Genomic DNA, 18,697 nt, shown 5'->3' on the forward strand with positions numbered 1-18,697 from the left:
GCAATTAAGAGTTAAGACTAAGGGGTCGGAAACATGTTCTGATTTTTCAAGGCAGGAAGCTAAACACACAGTGTTGGCTCCAAAAATCCCCTCTCTCTCTCCCCCTGCTCCCTGTCACACTAGACCCCACTCCATCCCCCTCTTTTGAAAAGCATGTTGCGGCCACTTGAACGCTGGGATAGCTGCCCATAATGCATCACTCCCAACAGCGCTGCAAATGCTGCAAATGTGGCCACACACCAGCGCTGCAAACCGTAAGTGTAGCCATACCCTAACAAATTTATTGTAGCATGAGCTTTCGTGAGCTACAGATGCATCCGAAGAAGTGAGCTGTAGCTCACAAAAGCTCATGCTACAATAAATTTGTTAGTCTTTAAGGTGCCACAAGTACTCCTGTTCTTTTTGCGGATACAGACTAACACGGCTGCTACTCTGAAACTTGGCCTATATAAGCAATTATGTATTCAATCCTCTAGTAAGTTACAGTGCTTTTCAGGACCCATTTAAACACTGTGGTGGAGTCCCAGATTCTAAGCTGCTGTTTTAATGAACATAATATCCTATACCCTGACCCACATGCAGCTTTGTTTAGTGAACCAACATGCTCCTGTCCACATTCTGCAAGACTGAGCATTAACTGCACATCAAGGAGTAGAAAAAGGGCCTGTTTATGAAATCAAATTCATTCAGGGATATAAGCGTCTTTTCTTAGTAGTTCCTTTCTGCTGGTTATGGCAGGAGGGACCACACTCAATAACAAAAGGCTGGATAGTGTTGATTGGTACCAACCTTGTCAACTATCCATTGTAGGAAAGCCTAAAGAGCGTTGTAACCTGCTGCACTTGAGTCAATTTACACTATTGTCTAACAGTTAGTCCAAAATAGAAAAGTGCTGTCAAAAATTGAGGTTTATTTAAAGATCTTAATCCCAGCGAACCAGAAATGGAAGGGGTTGGGGGGAGAATTGAAGATAGACTTTTGAGATTAAGGAGATATTAAAAGAAATGGTTATGAAGATTGTGAATGCAGTTTGATGCAGATTCCAGAAGGGATGCATAGCAGCAGAGAAAATACAAGTCTTCCCCAGGGTGGACAACTTCCTGAGTGGATGGAGTGGGGAGGGGAAGTTCTTGGCAGGCTGAGAGGGTTTTTTAACAGGGGCAGTGCCCCAAAATTAGACATACCAGGGAAAAAACCAAAGATCTCCCGATTTAAATTACAGAGATGGAGGAATTTCAAGTGTTTAGGTATCTCACAAACTAGGACCTGAAGAGTGGGGGAAAAATGGATGCTGAAAAGCATCTATAAACTGCACCAAATACTCCTGCAGCAAAGGTACAGATTTACACTCACTGTGCGAAACCTTCTACAGATTCTCATTTCTAAGTCTCTCAATTCCAGGAGGAGTACACGCCACAACAGAGAGCACTTGCTGGAGAGTCTGGGATGGAAAGAATCTTTATTCAACTCGATACTCACCAGCTGTTTGTTTTTAAGAGAGTTTCCTGAGTCCTCTTGCCATTACCAAAAAAGAACTAGTCACAAGAACCTAGAACCTGGAAGTGGAGGACTCAGTATCATTCACCGCAATGGGGGCTGCAGGAAGCGGCACGGGCCGAGGGATGTGCTGGCCGCCTTTTCCGCAGCCCCCATTGGCCTGGAGCGGCAAACCGCAGCCAGTGGGAGCCGTGATCGGCCAAACCTGCAGATGCGGCAGGTAAATAAACCGGCCCGGACCACCAGGGGCTTTCCCTGAACAAGCAGTGGACCAGCTTTGAGAAGCACTGCCCTAAACAGCCCCATCCTTGACACTACAGGAATATTCCTACCGATACCCTTGCCAAATTTCAAGTCTCTGTTACAAAGCTAGAGCTTCTCAACAAAATGGTTAAGATGTTTTTCCCTAACCTCATTATGAGAAAAAAGCTTAACTGTTTTTGCTGAAGTTTTCCAACAAAATTCACCTGAAGCAGACATCTGGCATAGAAAATTTCAGCCCAAACATTAAGTTTGGTTAAGTTTAAGCAACTGAAAACATGGTCTTACAATGGAAAATGCTGGGCAACCTTAACTAGAGGTGTCGCTACTAGCATGACCCATAATACATTAGATAGGAAGAACAGTACAAAACTAAGCAGCTAATTCCTGAGACTTCCTGAAACTTTGAGGGTTGGAAGCTACACGCCAGCAAGTTTGTTAGTAAAAAGGTTTCAGCTCAAAAGGTATGCTGATCTCACAACATTGTTGTGGGGCATAGGCTTAGCCTGTGTAAGGTAATTACAACCAGGTAATTGTCACTCAAATACTTCCTGAACCTCCCTTCCTGGCTCTCTACAATCTAAGGCCAAGTCTATGCTAAGGAATTACGTCAACCCAGCCACATCCCTGAGCAATGTAATTACGCCAACCTAACTCCTGGCACAGACAGTGCTGTGTTGACAGAAGAACTTTTCCATCAACCTAGCTACCACCTCTCAGGGAAGCGGATTAGCTATGGTGACAGGAGAACCTCTCCCATCGTTGTAATGCATGTCTACAGTGCAACACTGCTGCTGTGCCACCGCATATGGGTATAAGGCCTGATCTACACTACACAGTTGACATAAGGAAGCTTATGTTGGCCTATGTCGGTGTACACGCTACAACCTTGCTCCCGCCGATGTAAGTGCCCTAGTACACTGGCAGGCATAGGGCTTACGTTGGTGTAGTTAGGGTGAAACAGTGTCAACGTAAACACTGCATTACTTACATTGGCTGTTGGCAAGAAAGCCAAAATTGACAAAAAAGCCCTGCTGCCCAGCTTGGCTGATGCCAGGTCTTCGCTCCCATGCCACCCAGGCTCCCAGCTTGGGCTGCACCTCCCTCCCACCTGGGTCCCGGCTTGGAGCCCTGCTCTCCCCTCCAGGTTCCTGGCTTGGAACCCTACTTTCCTCCCCGGACTGCATCAAGACTCCAGTCAGTTCCCTGTTGGGAGTACGGCAGCTGATTGGACGCAGGGTGCCTGGGCCAGCCCCCACAGGGGGAGGGGAGGGAGCGCCACCCAGATCCACTCTGCCCTCAGCTCCATGTGCCTAGCCCCAGCTCCAGCCCCGACAGCGGCCCCCGGCTCCCAGCCAAGGCCGCCAGCTCCTGGCCCCCGGCAGGCTGGGGGTGGGGGTGGGGGGGGCAGACCAGGTAATGGGGGGGCATGACCAAAAAAGTTGGGGAACCAGTGCCCTGGACGGGGAAGCAAACTTTTTGGCCTGAGGGCCGCATCAGGTTTCTGAAGTTGTATGGAGGGCCAGTTAGGGGAGGCTGTGCCTCCCCAAACAGCCACGCATGGCCTGGCTCCGGACCCCTATCCGATCCCCCCCTTCTCACCTCCTGATGGCCCCCCCGGACACCTGCCCCATCCAACCCCCCCTTTCCTGACTGCCCCCCCCAGGACACCTGCCCCATCCAACCCCCCCTTCTCCCGGACCACCCCCGGACCCCCTGCCCCTAACTGCCCCCTGCCTCCCCATCCAACCCCCGTCTCCATCCAGACAGCCCCCCTGGGGACCCCTGCCCCATCCAACCATCCCTTCTCCCTGATTCCACCACCTCCCTAGGTAACCCATTCCAGTGCTTCATCACCTTTCAAGGGAAAAAGTTTTTCCTAATATCTAACCTAAACCTCCCCCACTGCAACGTGAAACCATTACTCTCATCTAGTACCACTGAGAAAAGTCTAGATCCATCCTCTTTGGAACCCCCTTTCAGGTAGTTGAAAGCAGCTATCAAATCCCCCCTCATTCTTCTCTTCTGCAGACTAAACAATCCCAGTTCCCTCAGCCTCTCCTCATAAGTCATGTGCTCCAGCACCCTAATCATTTTTGTTGCCCTCCGCTGGACTCTCTCCAATTTTTCCATATCCTTCTTGTAGTTTGGGGCCCAAAACTGGACACAGTACTCCAGATGAGGCCTCACCAATGTTGAATAGAGGGGAATGATCAAATCCCTCGATCTGCTGGCAATGCCCCTACTTATACAGCCCAAAACGCCGTTAGCCTTCTTGGCAACAAGGGCACACTGTTGACTCATATCCAGCTTCTCGTCCACTGTAACCCCTAGGTCCTTTTCTGCAGAACTGCGGCCATTCGGTTCCTAGTCTGTAGCAGTGCATGGGATTCTTCCGTCCTCAGTGCAGGACTCTGCACTTGTCCTTATTGAACCTCATCAGGTTTCTTTTGGCCCAATCCTCTAATATGTCTAGGTCCCTCTGTATCCTATCCCTACCCTCCAGTGTATCTACCACTCCTCCAAGTTTAGTGTAATCTGCAAACTTGCTGAGAGTGCAGTCCACACCATCCTCCAGATCATTAATGAGAATACTGAACAAAACAGGCCCCAGGACAGACCCTTGAGGCACTCCGCTTGATATTGGCTGCCAACTAGACATGGAGCCATTGCTCACTACCCACTGAGCCCAACGATCTAGCCAGCTTTCTATCCACCTTACAGTCCAGCCCAGACTTCTTTAACTTGCCGTCAAGAATACTGTGGGAGACCATATCAAAAGCTTTGCTAAAGTCAAGGAACAACACATCCACTGCTTTCCCCTCATCCACATCCACAGACCCAGTTATCTTCTCATAGAAGGCAATTAGGGTATTCAGGCATGACTTGCCCTTGGTGAATCCATGCTGACTGTTCCTGATCACTTTCCTCTCCTCTAAGTGCTTCAGAATTGATTCCTTGAGGACCTCCTCCTTCTTTTCCATCAGAAAATGCTGATTTGCCAAAAGTGAAATACCTGTTTCTTTGCTCCAAGATGGAATTTTGGTCACCGTCTGAGACACCCACCCCAGAATAGCCACTAGTCCTGTGGTTAAGGCATTCACCTAAGATGTGGGAGACCCAGATACAAGACCAGTCTCTCAATCAGGCAAAACAGGGACCTGAACCTGGGTCTCCCACATCCCAGGTTAGGGACTTAACCACTGGCCTATGGCTATTCAAGGGCGGGAGTCCCTTGTTTTTCCACAAAAATTCCAAGAGGTGTTGGTTTCATTCTGATGCACAATACCAAGGTTCCAGCATTTCACTTTGTTTCACAAATCAGAACTTTTGCTTTCCACCTTGCTCTGTTGTCAGCAACTGATTTAGGCTTGAGCTCCTTTGAGCAGAGACCTTGTCTCCATCTGTATGCACAGTACAGTGCCAAGCACACTGACAGCACTTCCATAGCATGCTCTTCAGACAAAACTAAATCTTATCAAGCTGAACTGAAGCTCCTGAGATAGAAAAAATTTCCATCTCTAATTAGAAATCCAATAGGCATTCACTCCTGTAGTGTCCTCCCCTCCCCCCCACATACACAAAGTAGGGCTCCTTTCTCATTGAAGTTCTTAACCCAAGGTAAGAAGCCTGTTCAAGAGGCTTACATTTCATGGCTTTCAAGCTTTAGTTAACTAGCATTTCAGAGCTTTGTAAGAGCAACTTCCAAGAAGCCTTACATGAGTGGATACTAGCACAGAAGTAAGCTAAGAAGAAAAGAGTTTCAACATGTCTGAGGGAGAAATTTGAAAACAGTAACCTAAAAGGGAACATTACACATTGAACAATGACAAGAGCTCACTTTCCTTTGAAGGGACAAACTTTATCTTAAAAAATACATTAGGCCTGTACACTGTGATTGCTTGGCAGAAGTCCAATGGACCTCATGGTAACCTATTTTTAAAAGCAGCAAAGAGTCCTGTGGCACCTTATAGACTAACAGACATATTGGAGCATGAGCTTTCGTGGGTGAATACCCACTTCGTCGGATGCATGCATGCATTCGTCTATAAGGTGCCATGAGGTCCATTGGACTTCTGCCAAGCAATCACAGTGTACAGGCCTAATGTTAGTCTATAAGGTGCCACAGGATTCTTTGCTGCTTTTACAGATCCAGACTAACAAGGCTACCCCTCTGAGAATAAGGAGCTATCCCAGAATTCCTGTTCAGCCACGTCTACAGTGACCTTGACTGGACTGCCCAGATGTTCAACATCAGCAAACATTACTGTTGCTTTTCAGCCTCAAATTTTCCCTGATACTATTTTTAAAAGTTATAATCTGATTGTGAATTTGTTGCTGAAAGGAGGAACTGAAGCAGACAGTTCAGTTTACATCCGAGAATCACATACTCGGTCAAGCTCAGCACAGCAGCGTGAAAGAGGAATATTTTCACCATGAATGAAGAACACTTCCAAGTGTAACTGGCATGTCTGAGCTAACTGCTAGGGCAGCTATGCCAGGAATCAAGAGTTTGTGACAGTGGTTGGATACTCCATGACATCAATGAAACAAGCTATTTGCTTTAATAAAATGGTGACAGACACTGGCAATAAACTCTGTTAGTGCCAATTATAATTAAATATTTGTAATTACAATTCAGTTTACATACGGTATGACAGAGTATACTTCTCAGTATGGCTAATGATGTTAGGCCCCAAACTACTTATGTCTGAGAATATTTGGTGTTACTGTAAAGTGTGGAAGATACTGTAAAGCCCTCTCTATGACAACAGTCTATAGTAGTCAACAACTAGCAGGTGTTAGGAACACAAGCGAGAACACTACCTTCTCCAAACTCTTATCTCCCTTCACAGTTACTGTCAGAAGGTCCAATCCACCACTGATCTCTGTTAAGGAATGGGTTTTTGTTTTGGTTGTTAACCTATACGGGGTTGGACCTGTGAACCCCGAAAAGCTTATGCCACAAAAGCTTATGCCCAAATAAATGTTAGTTTTTAAGGCAGGGGTGGGCAAACTTTTTGGGCCGAGGACCACATTTGGGTGGGGAAATTGCAGGGCCAGGGCAGTGGGTTGGGGTGTGGGAGGGAGTGCGGGAGGGGGTGTGGTGTGCAGGAAGGAGCTCAGGGCAAGGGACTGGGGCAGAGGAGGGGTGTGGGGTGTATGAGGCGGCTCAGGTTGGCACATACTAGGCTGAAAAATTCAAAATGGTCAGCTTTTATTGCCAGCTAGCTGTATATTGTTCTATATACCATGCCTAATCAAATATTAGCTCTGTGTTTCCAGACCATGTAAAACTGAAAGCATGAATTACAGCTTCATTTGAAAGCTAACAAGCAGAATATATTTAGAGAAGATTGTAGTTAAAACACAGAGCTATAAAATAGCTCAGTCATCCAGCCCATCCAGGATTGTTCATCATCATTTCCCTTGAGATCATTCCAAAAATCTGATAACTCAGTCACGAAGCTTTTCCCCACTACTCCGTCTAAATAAATCTATTCCTATGTTTTAATTTCTAAATTATGTTCAGCACCCTGTGTGCTTTGAAAACTGGCATTTTAAGAACAAAGTTATATATTTCCTTTTAATTTCATCCCATTCTTCCTATTTATAAAAATATTTACTTAAAATCAAGTCCTTGATCAGCTCTGTTCCTCTTCTCAGCACTCACTCTAATTTGCTAATGCATTGTTAAAGTGCCCAGAAATGGATGCTGTATTCCAGGTGCAATCTGTCATATGAAGGGATTATCCTGTCCTCTGCTCTGTGACAGGGGCCACTGTGTTAGCACTCAAAACTGTACTTTCTTTGCTAATACATTTATCTGATTGGCTGCCTGATATCACGCTGAAGTCTCTTTCAGCCATTCCTGCTTCTCATGTTCTTCCCTTTCAGCTAATCTTTTCAGATTATCCCCCAGCGTCCCATGTGCATTAACTTGCATTCCCTCTATACGGAATCTCATTGTTATTTCCTATCCCTGCTTTATCATCGCTAGTTCCCAAAAGACGGGCACCTAACCAGTGGTGAGCTGGGGCTGGTTCGCACCGGTTCGCAGGAACCGGTTGTTAAATTTAGAAGCCTCTTTAGAACCGGTTGTTCCAGGACAAATGGTTCTAAAAAAGCTTTTAAATTTAACAAAAGGCTCGGGCAGCTGCCCACCCAGCCCCAGCTCACACCCCCTCCTCCCCTGAACGTTCTGCCCTCCTTCTCCTCCCCATCCCCTGCTTCCCGCGAATCAAATGTTCGCAGGAAGCCTGAAACAAGGAGCAGGCAGGTAAGCTGGGCGGAGTGGACAGACGTGAGGAGGGCTCCAGAGAGGCACGGCACCCGGGGTCCCGGCCGAGCACCCCGACCTGGCCCAGCTGAGGCCCCACAGCACTGAGCGGCGCCGGCCCGGTGCCGGGCAGGGGAGTGTCGGGCCCCGCGGTGCCGGCCCGGTGCCGGGCGGGAGCGTCGGGCCCAGCGGCGCCGGCCCGGTGCCGGGCAGGGGAGCGTCGGGCCCGGCCCCAGGCAGTGTGGTAAGGGGGCAGGGAGAAGGGAGGGGGTGTTGGAAGAGGGCAGGGGAGTTCGGTGGGTTGTGGGGGGGTGTCTAGGGGTCGGGGCGGTCAGAGGGCAGGGAACAGGGGGATTGAATGGAGGCAAGGGTCCTGGAGGGGCAGTCAGGAAGGAGCAGGGGTTGGATGAGGTGGTGGGAGGCAGTCAGGGACAGAGAGAAGGGGTGGTTGGATGGGGTAGGGGTTCTGGGGTGGGTGTCAAGGAACATGGGGGGTTGGATGGGGCATGACCCCCTGGGGGGGCATGACCCCCTCATGAGGTGAGGAGGAGGGAACCTGTTAATATTTTGGCAGCTCATCACTGCACCTAAGCATCCTTTAACCACTGCAACTTGCATTGGAGAGAGAATCCTTAGGCCATGATCCTGAAACTATAGCACTTGTGTGTGTGTGTATAAAAAAAACAAAAAAAAGTTAGTGTGGTGATGACGCATCAAACAGTCGAAGCCCTTTAGAAATGCCAAGTCTCCCACTTTTTCAGTATTTCACCTATCAGCTTTTCAAACAGCGTCTTCTCTTAAATTTGTAGAAGAATGTAGAGCTGATGGTACTAATCAACAAAATTAAGGTTGTTTGATTATCTCAGATATGCTTTTCAATTCTTTAAAAATTCCACATTTAAAAATAAGGAAAAACTTTTTGAATTTTTTTTTTTTTTAAACTTGATACGTTCTAAGCATTTTATTTGGGGGAAAAAGGGAATGTTGATGTCTGTGCAACTAACCGTTTAAATCTTTTACTGAGACCAACAGATTTATTTGGGCATAAGCTTTCATGGGTAAAAAACCCTCACTTCTTCCCCACAAAAGCTTATGCCCAAATAAATCTGTTAGTCTTTAAGGTGCCACCAGACTCCTTGTTGTTTTTGCAGATACAGACTAACACAGCTATCCCCTGACTGGGTAGACTAGTGTTCCTTAGCAAGCACTCACTGGAAAACTGCCAGAGGAGTGCTATTCATTATTTTAGGGAGTGCCCAGTCAACTGAGATGACTAATTTACTTGTACTTTTCCAATCACTAACGACAATGTCAACTTGGCTGTTTTTTCTCAATACAATGTTCTCTGCGGAAAGAACTATAATTCGACTGAAAGGATGAACAAGACCGCCCACTTCAATTTACCACCAGAGATGGTAAATACTATCATAGAATCATAGAATCTCAGGGTTGGAAGGGACCTCAGGAGGTCATCTAGTCCAACCCCCTGCTCAAAGCAGGACCAAACCCAACTAAATCATCCCAGCCAGGGTTTTGTCAAGCCTGACCTTAAAAACCTCTAAGGAAGGAGATTCCACTACCTCCCTAGGTAACCCATTCCAGTTCTTCACCACCCTACTAGTGAAAAAGTTTTTCCTAATATCCAACCTAAACCTCCCCCTCTGCAACTTGAGACCATTACTCCTTGTTCTGTCATCTTCTACCACTGAGAACAGTCTAGATCCATCCTCTTTGGAACCCCCTTTCAGGTAGTTGAAAGCAGCTATCAAATCCCCCCTCATTCTTCTCTTCTGCAGACTAAACAATCCCAGTTCCCTCAGCCTCTCCTCATAAGTCATGTGCTCCAGCCCCCTAATCATTTTTGTTGCCCTCCGCTGGACTCTCTCCAATTTATCCACATCCTTCTTGTAGTGTGGGGCCCAAAACTGGACACAGTACTCCAAATGAGGCCTCACCAGTGCTGAATAGAGGGGAATGATCACATCCCTTGATCTGCTGGAAATGCCCCTACTTATACAACCCAAAATGCCATTAGCCGTCTTGGCAACAAGGGCACACTGTTGACTCATATTCAGCTTTTCGTCCACCATAACCCCTAGGTCCTTTTCTGCAGAACTGCTACCCAGCCATTCGGTCCCTAGTCTGTAGCAGTGCATGGGATTCTTCCGTCCTAAGTGCAGGACTCTGCACTTGTCCTTGTTGAACCTCATCATATTTCTTTTGGCCCAATCCTCTAATTTGTCTAGGTCCCTCTGTATCCTATCCCTACCCTCCAGCGTATCAACCACTCCTCCCAGTTTAGTGTCATCTGCAAACTTGCTAAGGGTGCAGTCCACACCATCCTCCAGATCGTTAATGAAGATATTGAACAAAACCGGCCCCAGCACCGACCCTTGGGGCACTCCACTTGATACCGGATGCCAACTAGACATGGAACCATTGATCACTACCCGTTGAGCCCGACCATCTAGCCAGTTTTCTATCCACCTTACCGTCCATTCATCCAGCCCAGACTTCTTTAACTTGCTGGCAAGAATACTGTGGGAGACTGTATCAAAAGCTTTGCTAAAGTCCAGAAATAGTACATCCACTGCTTTCCCCTCATCCACAGAGCCGGTTATCTCGTCATAGAAGGCAATTAGGTTAGTCAGGCATGACTTGCCCTTGGTGAATCCATGCTGACTGTTCCTGATCACTTTCCCCTCCTTTAAGTGGTTCAGGATTGATTCCTTGAGGACCTATTCCATGATTTTTCCAGGGACTGAGGTGAGACTGACTGGCCTGTAGTTCCCTGGATCTAAATCAGGATTACGCAGTAATTTTCAGAGGAGTTTTAAGTGAACAGGGATGAACTGCTGGTCCATAAATAATGGTGAAATGTCTCAATTACAGCAGAGATTGTTTTATTGACAATAATATAACTGGGACTCCAGCAGGGCAGCTCAACGTATGAGAGCATTAAACCCGCAAGAAACTTTCCAAATTCTGTTAAGATTACATGTAATACATCTTTCCGTCTTTTAAATATCTGAGGGGTAGCCGTGTTAGTCAGATCCACAAAAACAGCGAGGAGTCTGGTGGCACCTTAGTTTTTAAGCTGCCACCGGACTCATCGGTCTTTTAAAGAGTTACATGTTTATAGCAGTCTTAATTTTTACTATTACTTGAGAGCAAGCATAATCTAGTGGCTAGGGCACTGGACTAGGATTCAGGAGACCAGGGCTCTATTCCCAGCTCTGATACTAACCTACTGAATGATTGTTGGCAAGTGACTTCACCTCTCTGGGCCTTTTTCCCCATCCACCCTTTGTCTGACATGTCGATTTAAACTAATCTCTTCAAGGAAGGGACTGCCTTTTACTATGTGTTTGTACAGGCACTATCATAACACAATGCTATTTTTTCTTTCAAAAGTTACTTTACTTTAGAAAAGACTGAAAAACACCTGCCTCTCATGCTCTTGTATGCAGAATTGCCTGCGTGCCTTATACTATTGCATGTCAGATTCAAGATGGTGGCTTCTTACTTTTAATTATACAAAAGATTCTTTTAAAATGTTAGCAATGTACTTTTTACATTTACCTATACCAAAAGTGTCATATTGTGCTGCAGTTTTCATTATTACAAGCAGCTCAGTGCCTGAACATTTTAGGAGATTTCTCTTCTGCTGAATTGCCAATCCCAGCTGTCCCTGAGCTGATGCTAACCGACTATCACTGAAAAGTCTGAGTCTGCCTTTCAAGATGAATAATGGATCCAATATTCCAGCTGCTCCTCACGTGGAAAACCCACTAAAGACAATGGGGTTTTTGTGTGCACAGCAGCTACAGAATATTGCCCTTAATTACAGTAGCTTTCAGTGTTGAGCCAACTGTGATAGTTTTCTCTAAACATCAGTGGCCTTTTCTGCAAACATACTAGCCTTGGTCTGAGCATTAGAATGTCTAAAGAAAACAACCCCACCCACTGGTTAATTTACCTTTCAGTCCCTGACTGTTCTTTCACAGACAGTGAAATTGGAAAGTTTACTGCCTTGAAACTTCTTCTTGTGCCTTTGTCACAAACTAGATGTTTGACCAGAACTGTGCACAAGCGATGGCTCTTTCCGTCGCTGCAGCGAGGTCCTCCTTCATACGAGCTCCCCAAAGAGTCAACAAACAAGCAGGTACTCCATAGTCTGCATCTCACTGCACTCATATATATTCGTGCCATTAGAGTAGCCCCATTTGATCATATTAGTCTTTGATCTGCCTGCCTGCATGCACAGGCAGTTCAGGCATCGCCACGTTGACAAGCCTGTATCGGCCCCTCCGGGAATGTCCTCCTAGGGTTCCAGATCTATTTCAGCGCATCCAACTGCGCGTAGGCTTTCATTCCATAACCACAGTCATGCCTTGCCAGCTGGCATATCCAAAGGCACTACACTGGCTATAAAACTCTTTTGTGATTTAAAGCATTTGATTGCTCCCGGGTGATTATATAATCGATGCCTTGGATCTTCCATTTGCCGTGATCTTTTCCTTTGGCTTGCTATCCTCCTCCTGATATCAGGTAGTGCAATGCCAGCCTGTACCAGTTATCCTTTGGTGTTGGCTTTTGACATCCTGTTATTCCATGACAACTGTCATTCAGAACAGGGTCTAATTCCTTAGCATAGATGGATCATTCCCACACTGGACATGCATACTCTTCTATGGATTAGCACAAGGCAACAGCAGTGGTTCACAAAGTAACTGGATTTGTGCCTCACTTTGAGGTGACCAACTTTTGGAGGAGGTTGTTACCGGCACCTTGAAACTGACTAAAGTTTTCCCTTTTTACTCACTTTTATGCATACTAAATAAAGTAGTAGTATAAGAGTACTAACATCCAGCACTTATTTCATAGCACTTCTAGAGCATGGTATAGCCATCAGGCATGCTCTCCCTTCTGCCATACATAAGCACATCCCCTGGCTTCCTATGCCCACAATCCTGAAGAGGCAGCAATCTACCAACAGCAACTGCACTGGGGCCCAGCCAGGTCCCTTAACCACCAGGAAGAGCAGCCTGAAGAAGAAGCTGTCAGAGGCCTCAGGCTACAGCCAAGACAGACTACAAGGGAGTCGCTGCTGCTCCTCTGTCTGTAGCCTGATCCCTCCCTTTTGCATGAACTTGCGTGAGGCTGTTGATTTGCAACAGTAATTGTGCTTTTTGAGTGAGTGATGTGGATGTGAAGAAACTTCCCTTTTTTAAAGGGCCAATACTTGAATGGGATTGAAAAGACTGTTTAGAAGAAAAAAAATCTTAGGTGATGCTGGGGCAGAGGGGAGAAGAGATTTGTACAGAGTGTTGATAATATGTAGTGGCGAGATCCATATGTATATTTTTAAGGAATTAAACATTTTCTTTCGGAGTGAGGGATTTGATAAGTGGATAAGAATGGCACTGTCAGTTTGGAGACTTTATTCCCAGTAGCAGCTGATCATATGGCATGGATAGAGGATAGACTCCTTTTGAACCTCATTCCAACTGTTTCAGCTAGATCTTGGCAGTCCTGTAGGGTTTGAGACCAATTTGATAGCCTGCTCTCAGAGATTGCTGAGGGGACATAAATGTATTGCCAACAGACCACTGTGAATGACCTGGCTGGACTTTACGATGACATTGTTTCCATCATTATTGAGAGAGGCCCCTAGGCAACCTCTCTCCTGGTTTCACTCACACATTACACCACTGTTTACAGATTATTTGCACCAGATGAAGGAAGAGGAGAGCCTGTTAGAACACTGATAGGGGAGTCATGTTTTAAGTTTGATGAATTACAACAAAATGTTCCCAGTGTTATGCCACGACTGTACAGAAGGCAAATAAAGGTCTATTGGCAGATGCTAGTGTGGAGGAAAAGATGCACACAGTGGAACTGTTCTGATGGGTTGATAATTTATCTGGGTTCCTTTACTTTATTAGCACTCACTTTTTCTTCAAGTAAAAAATTCCTCACAGCAAGAAAATCTGTTTCAAACTGAGGCAAGACTTGAGAAGACAAACACAGGGTCTATTCTGTTTGAGTTTCTGGCACTACTTTGCTCTATGTCTCTATTCTAGGACCTTACTAATGCAGCACAGCAGATTGACCTAGACTCTTACTGGTGATTGGTGCCTGCCCGCATGAGGGCTAACTGGCTGAACCTCAATCCAGATAAGATAGAGACAATGTCAGTAGATTTGAGAAGTAGCCAGGAAGAACTGGCAGCAATTAGATCAGCACTCTTGCTGAGAAAATGTGACAACCATTTGTTATAGGATGTCCATAGTTCAGGGGCCTTGCCAGACCCCCAACTGCTGCTAAATATTCAGGTGCCAGCTGCAGCCGGACAAGCTTTTCCATCTGTTCCCGGTAAGACTAGAACGACTGTACCTTCCGCATGCAGATCTTGCAACATTTATCTGTGCCTTTGTTACTTTTAGACTAGGCCTCTATATTGTTTCTTATGCAGGGCTGGATCTTGCCCAGAAACTGAAGCTAGTGCTGAATACAGGACTCCATTTACTAATTAGAGCTTCATGTTGAGAGCAAATACGAGATGCTCAAGGAAGGTTACTGGCTGCCTCTCAGTGTCTAGATGGAATCAGAGGTGTTGGTTTTGGCCTATATAGCTCTAAATGGTTTAGGTAACCAGGTCCTGTCCCCTTGCTGTACTGCCTGTCAGTGGAGGCAGCTGACATGGAGCTTCTCTGCTATGAACAGGAAAGAATGTCCCCTGAGCCATTATCCTTGACTTTAAAATTCATCTCCGCCCTCAAGTTGCCAGAGCCCAGCTCAGTTAGCCTTCCATATACCTGCAAAGCCAACCATCTCTCTCAGGCATCTAGGAGTGGATGAGTTGAGGCTCTGGGGAGGGGAGGGAAGGATAATTGAGAAGCCTGCTCAGATGAGGGTTTAAGAACTAAATGAATTAGTCTATTGGGAAATATTTGTAATACTTTGATAAAGTAGAATTTTAACTGATTAAAAGGCACCTAAAGATTGTTTTTATAAGCAGTAAATAAGTGTCCAAACAAACAGAACAGGAGTCGCACCCAACAGGGGCGGCTCTAGGAATTTGGCCGCCCCAAGCACAGTGGCACGCCACGGGGGGCGCGCTGGCAGTCGCCGGTCCCGCGGCTCCGGGGGACCTCCTGCAGACGTGCCTGCGGGAGGTCCACCGGAGCCGCGGGACCAGCGGACCCTCCACAGTCATGCCTGCGGAGGGTCCGCTGGTCCCGCGGCTCCGGGGGACCTCCCGCAGGCATGACTGCGGAAGGTCCACCAGAGCCGCCTGCCGCCCTCCCAGCAAAATGCCGCCCCAAGCGCACGCTTGGGTGTCAGGGCCGACTCCAGACCCCAGCGCGCCAAGTGCTTTACACATGGACTTCTCACAGAGACCGAGGAGAAACTCAGACAGTATATTAGAACAGTGATTCCCGCCTCTCTCCGCCCCTGTTTGGTGAACTCAACTGTTTTGGTGAAGTCTTTCACACAATAGAGTGAAAACCCATGAATATAAAAGAGCCTCAACAACATTTGCCATGACACAAAAGAAATACATGCCAGGTTATGAGATTATGACACTTGCTTGAATATCTCTCAGCTCCAAGCAAGTGTACACAGGCATTTAACACTGCACCACTAAAATTATTTTTAATGCCATAGTTAAGTTCTAATCCCGTGCCAGTTATACAGTTCATAACCTGTCAGGCAATTAAACTGCGCCCTCAATCCAAGTAATTTAATGAAGTGTTCTTGTGGCACTTAAGCAGTGGGAGCTCTCAGCCTTCAGCTTTAAGCCTCTCAATGCAGCCAAGTCATGCTGAAAGCATTTTAGAAAGTGAGTTTTATAAAAGGAGTGATGTAGCTTGCAGAAAGGTTCTGACCAAATATTGCGGGTAATTGCACAGGTCTAGTCACATACACACACAGACATTTAATCAAACATATACAAGCATTAACAACAAAAAATGCACTAATGTTGTCATCTGCACTTCTCAGCTATGTGCAGAGAGAGGGGCTAAAGTGAAGGTGTACAGATATCTAAAGTGACAGAACACCTTGCTGTGCATTATTTTATTACATGCACACCTGATCATTTATTTAGATCTGTATAACATGAGATTAGTTGTGGTGAACACAGCACAAGGCATGACTCAGACCGTGAATGTATTACAGATATGAAACGATCTGTGGAAATAGAAACTCACTTTAAAGAAGCCATGTCAAAGTTAAATTAATATGCTAACAAAATATAAAGAAAAGCAAAAGCTGGTGAAAAGTCATTTTACTCAGATTGGACAATATCCTGGGCAGGCCAAAAGTGCTTAAACACAAATACTTGTTTCCTCTGAAGTTATCTCTTGTCCCAATCCCCTCCCAACAGCAAAAAAGTTAAGTGTAGAGGCCATGTCTCATTAACCAGGGCTCAGTCAAAACAGTGAACCTTTTTTGCTGTTATGTCTACTTCAGGGGGCAGGGAGAAAAGGAGGAAGAGGAAGGGCTTGCCAGAATAGCAAAAATAAGTTATCAGTCTGCAAAGTCCATACAATTCTTCATATTTTCCTCCAAAATAAATGCTACTTTCTTTATATTAGCAGCTCACAGCCCAGCACCCATGCACTGCTTTCCAAAACAGAACACACAGAGTAAGCAAAGTCCCAGTCAAGAAACAGACTTTGCTCTCAATAGTCCATGAGACCAACAGTGAAGTGATTTCAAAGTGTCAAGATCAGTGTTATTTTAACAGAACACACAAACGGGCCTCCTACTAAATAGGTGCATAACCAGAGTTCTACTCAGAACTAAAGTCAACAGGTCATGTGTGCCAACTGAATCAATAATGTGCTTAACATATTAAATTATAATTCTATGCAGGGCTTCATTTCTCTTCAGAACAGAGAGCTACCCATACCCACTTCCAACCAAAATGCTACTGCAGAACAGCATTTCTATGTTGTGTAAAATAACTGGAGGAGAAGGGAAAATTTTCCCACAAATATCCTGGTGGCAGGGAAAGGGAAAGCAAGTCACAAAAAATAAGTTCATTCTCCTCACTTACAGGTGATGCTGAGGTTTGAAGTGCTGCTGGCTTGCAGTGCTAGATGGACCCAGAAATGGACAGGGGAGAAAACCTAGTCCCTGGAAGGCCAAAGAACTAATCAGAAAAGTGGTTGACAGTTTGGGGACACTGAGGGTTGCTTCTTCAGTTGCTGCCACCAAATAAGAACTCAGCTACAGTTTTCATGAAAACAATGAGGAGTCCGGTAGCACCTTAAAGACTAACAGATTTCATAGAATCATAGATCATAAGGATTGGAAAGGACCTCAAGAGATCATCTAGTCCAACCCCCTGCTCAAAGCAGGACCAATCCTCAAATCCCTAAATGGCCCCCTCAAGGACTGAATTTACAACCCTGGGTTTAGTAGGCCAATGCTCAAACCACTGAACTATCCCTCTCCCCCCCTCCACGCCTCTAAAGAAATGTGGTTTTTTTTACCCACAAAGGCTTATGCCCAAATAAAACTGTTAGTCTTTAAGGTGCCACTGGACTCGTGGTGTTTTTGTTGATAAAGACTAACACAGCTACCCCTCTGATACTAGTTACAGTTTTGCTGCTCAGCACTTTTGACTTTTCCTCTAGTTTCCACCATTAGAACAGCTGTGGTAAGGCCCTCAAGATAACCTACATGCTGAAGATATACACTGTTGTGGCAGCCATGCTGGTCCCAGCATATTAGAGAGAGAAGGTGGGGCAGGTAATATATCTTTTATTGGATAACTTCTGTTGGTGAGACACAAGCTTTCAAGCTGCCACAGAGCTCTTCTTTACCCACTTTGTCTCCCTATACGCTGAAGAGTCCAGCAAGGAGGGAACCAGAGGCCTCCCAACCAGGCAAGAGTCTTCCAAGTGGGCAGATGTAAAGTACCCAAGAGAGAATTTAAGAACCAGTCCTGGCAATGGTGAATTTGAATCCTGCATCCAGCAGGGGAATCAGAGACCTTCACTTCACCTGCACAGAAAACCGGGCGGCAAAGCCAAGCCCCCTCCCAGCCCGGGCTAGATTCTGCGATCTCCACCTTCACAGACGGTGCGAAGGCTCGAGGCCAAGCAGAGGAGCGAGCCAAGGCCAGAGCCACGACCCCGGGCTGGGAGCGGGAGAAGGAAGCGTCGGTGCCGTGCCGAGCCGAGCGGCTGCTCCGGAACAGGCCTCCAAGGCTGGCCCTTGCGCCAGGCCAGGGGCAGGCAACTGGGCAAGCTCGAGGCAGGAGGGCTCGGCTGGACCCCGCCCCGGACCCCACGAGCTGGGGGAGCCCAAGGCCCCTCTGACAGGCCTCCAGCGGCGAGCCTGCCCCTCCGCCCAAGGCGGGTCCCCCCGGCCTGCCCCTGGCGGTGACTCTCCGCCGCCACCCAGCCCGACAGGGCCCGCGGCCTCCTCTGCCCGCCAGCGAGGCCCCCGCCCGGCCCGCGGTACCTGCGCCCCCGGGTCAGGCCCCGGCCGCTCAGCTGCCCGTGCCGGAGCTGGGCCAGGATGTTGGCCGCCCCCCTGCGGGCTCCGCGCCGGCCGCCCCCGCCGGGCCCCGGACCCGCCGCCGCCGCCATGGCCGCTCCTGCCGCTCGGCCTCGGATCGGACGGAGACAAACAGGA

The 18,697-nt window shown here is 47.0% G+C and overlaps 1 protein-coding gene across 1 annotated transcript in view; it reads right to left on the bottom strand.

Annotated features, from left to right (window-relative positions):
* Positions 1-18,697, bottom strand: part of LOC120380913 (transient receptor potential cation channel subfamily C member 4 associated protein) — a 72,316-nt gene extending 53,619 nt beyond the window's left edge. Inside the window, exon 1 of the mRNA XM_039498821.1 lies at positions 18,524-18,697. The gene's annotated coding sequence lies outside the window, so the exon portion shown is untranslated. The remainder of the gene's footprint in view (positions 1-18,523) is intronic.

Source organism: Mauremys reevesii, linkage group 13 (genome assembly GCF_016161935.1).
Source record: "Mauremys reevesii isolate NIE-2019 linkage group 13, ASM1616193v1, whole genome shotgun sequence".
Classification (NCBI taxonomy): Eukaryota; Metazoa; Chordata; order Testudines; family Geoemydidae; genus Mauremys; species Mauremys reevesii.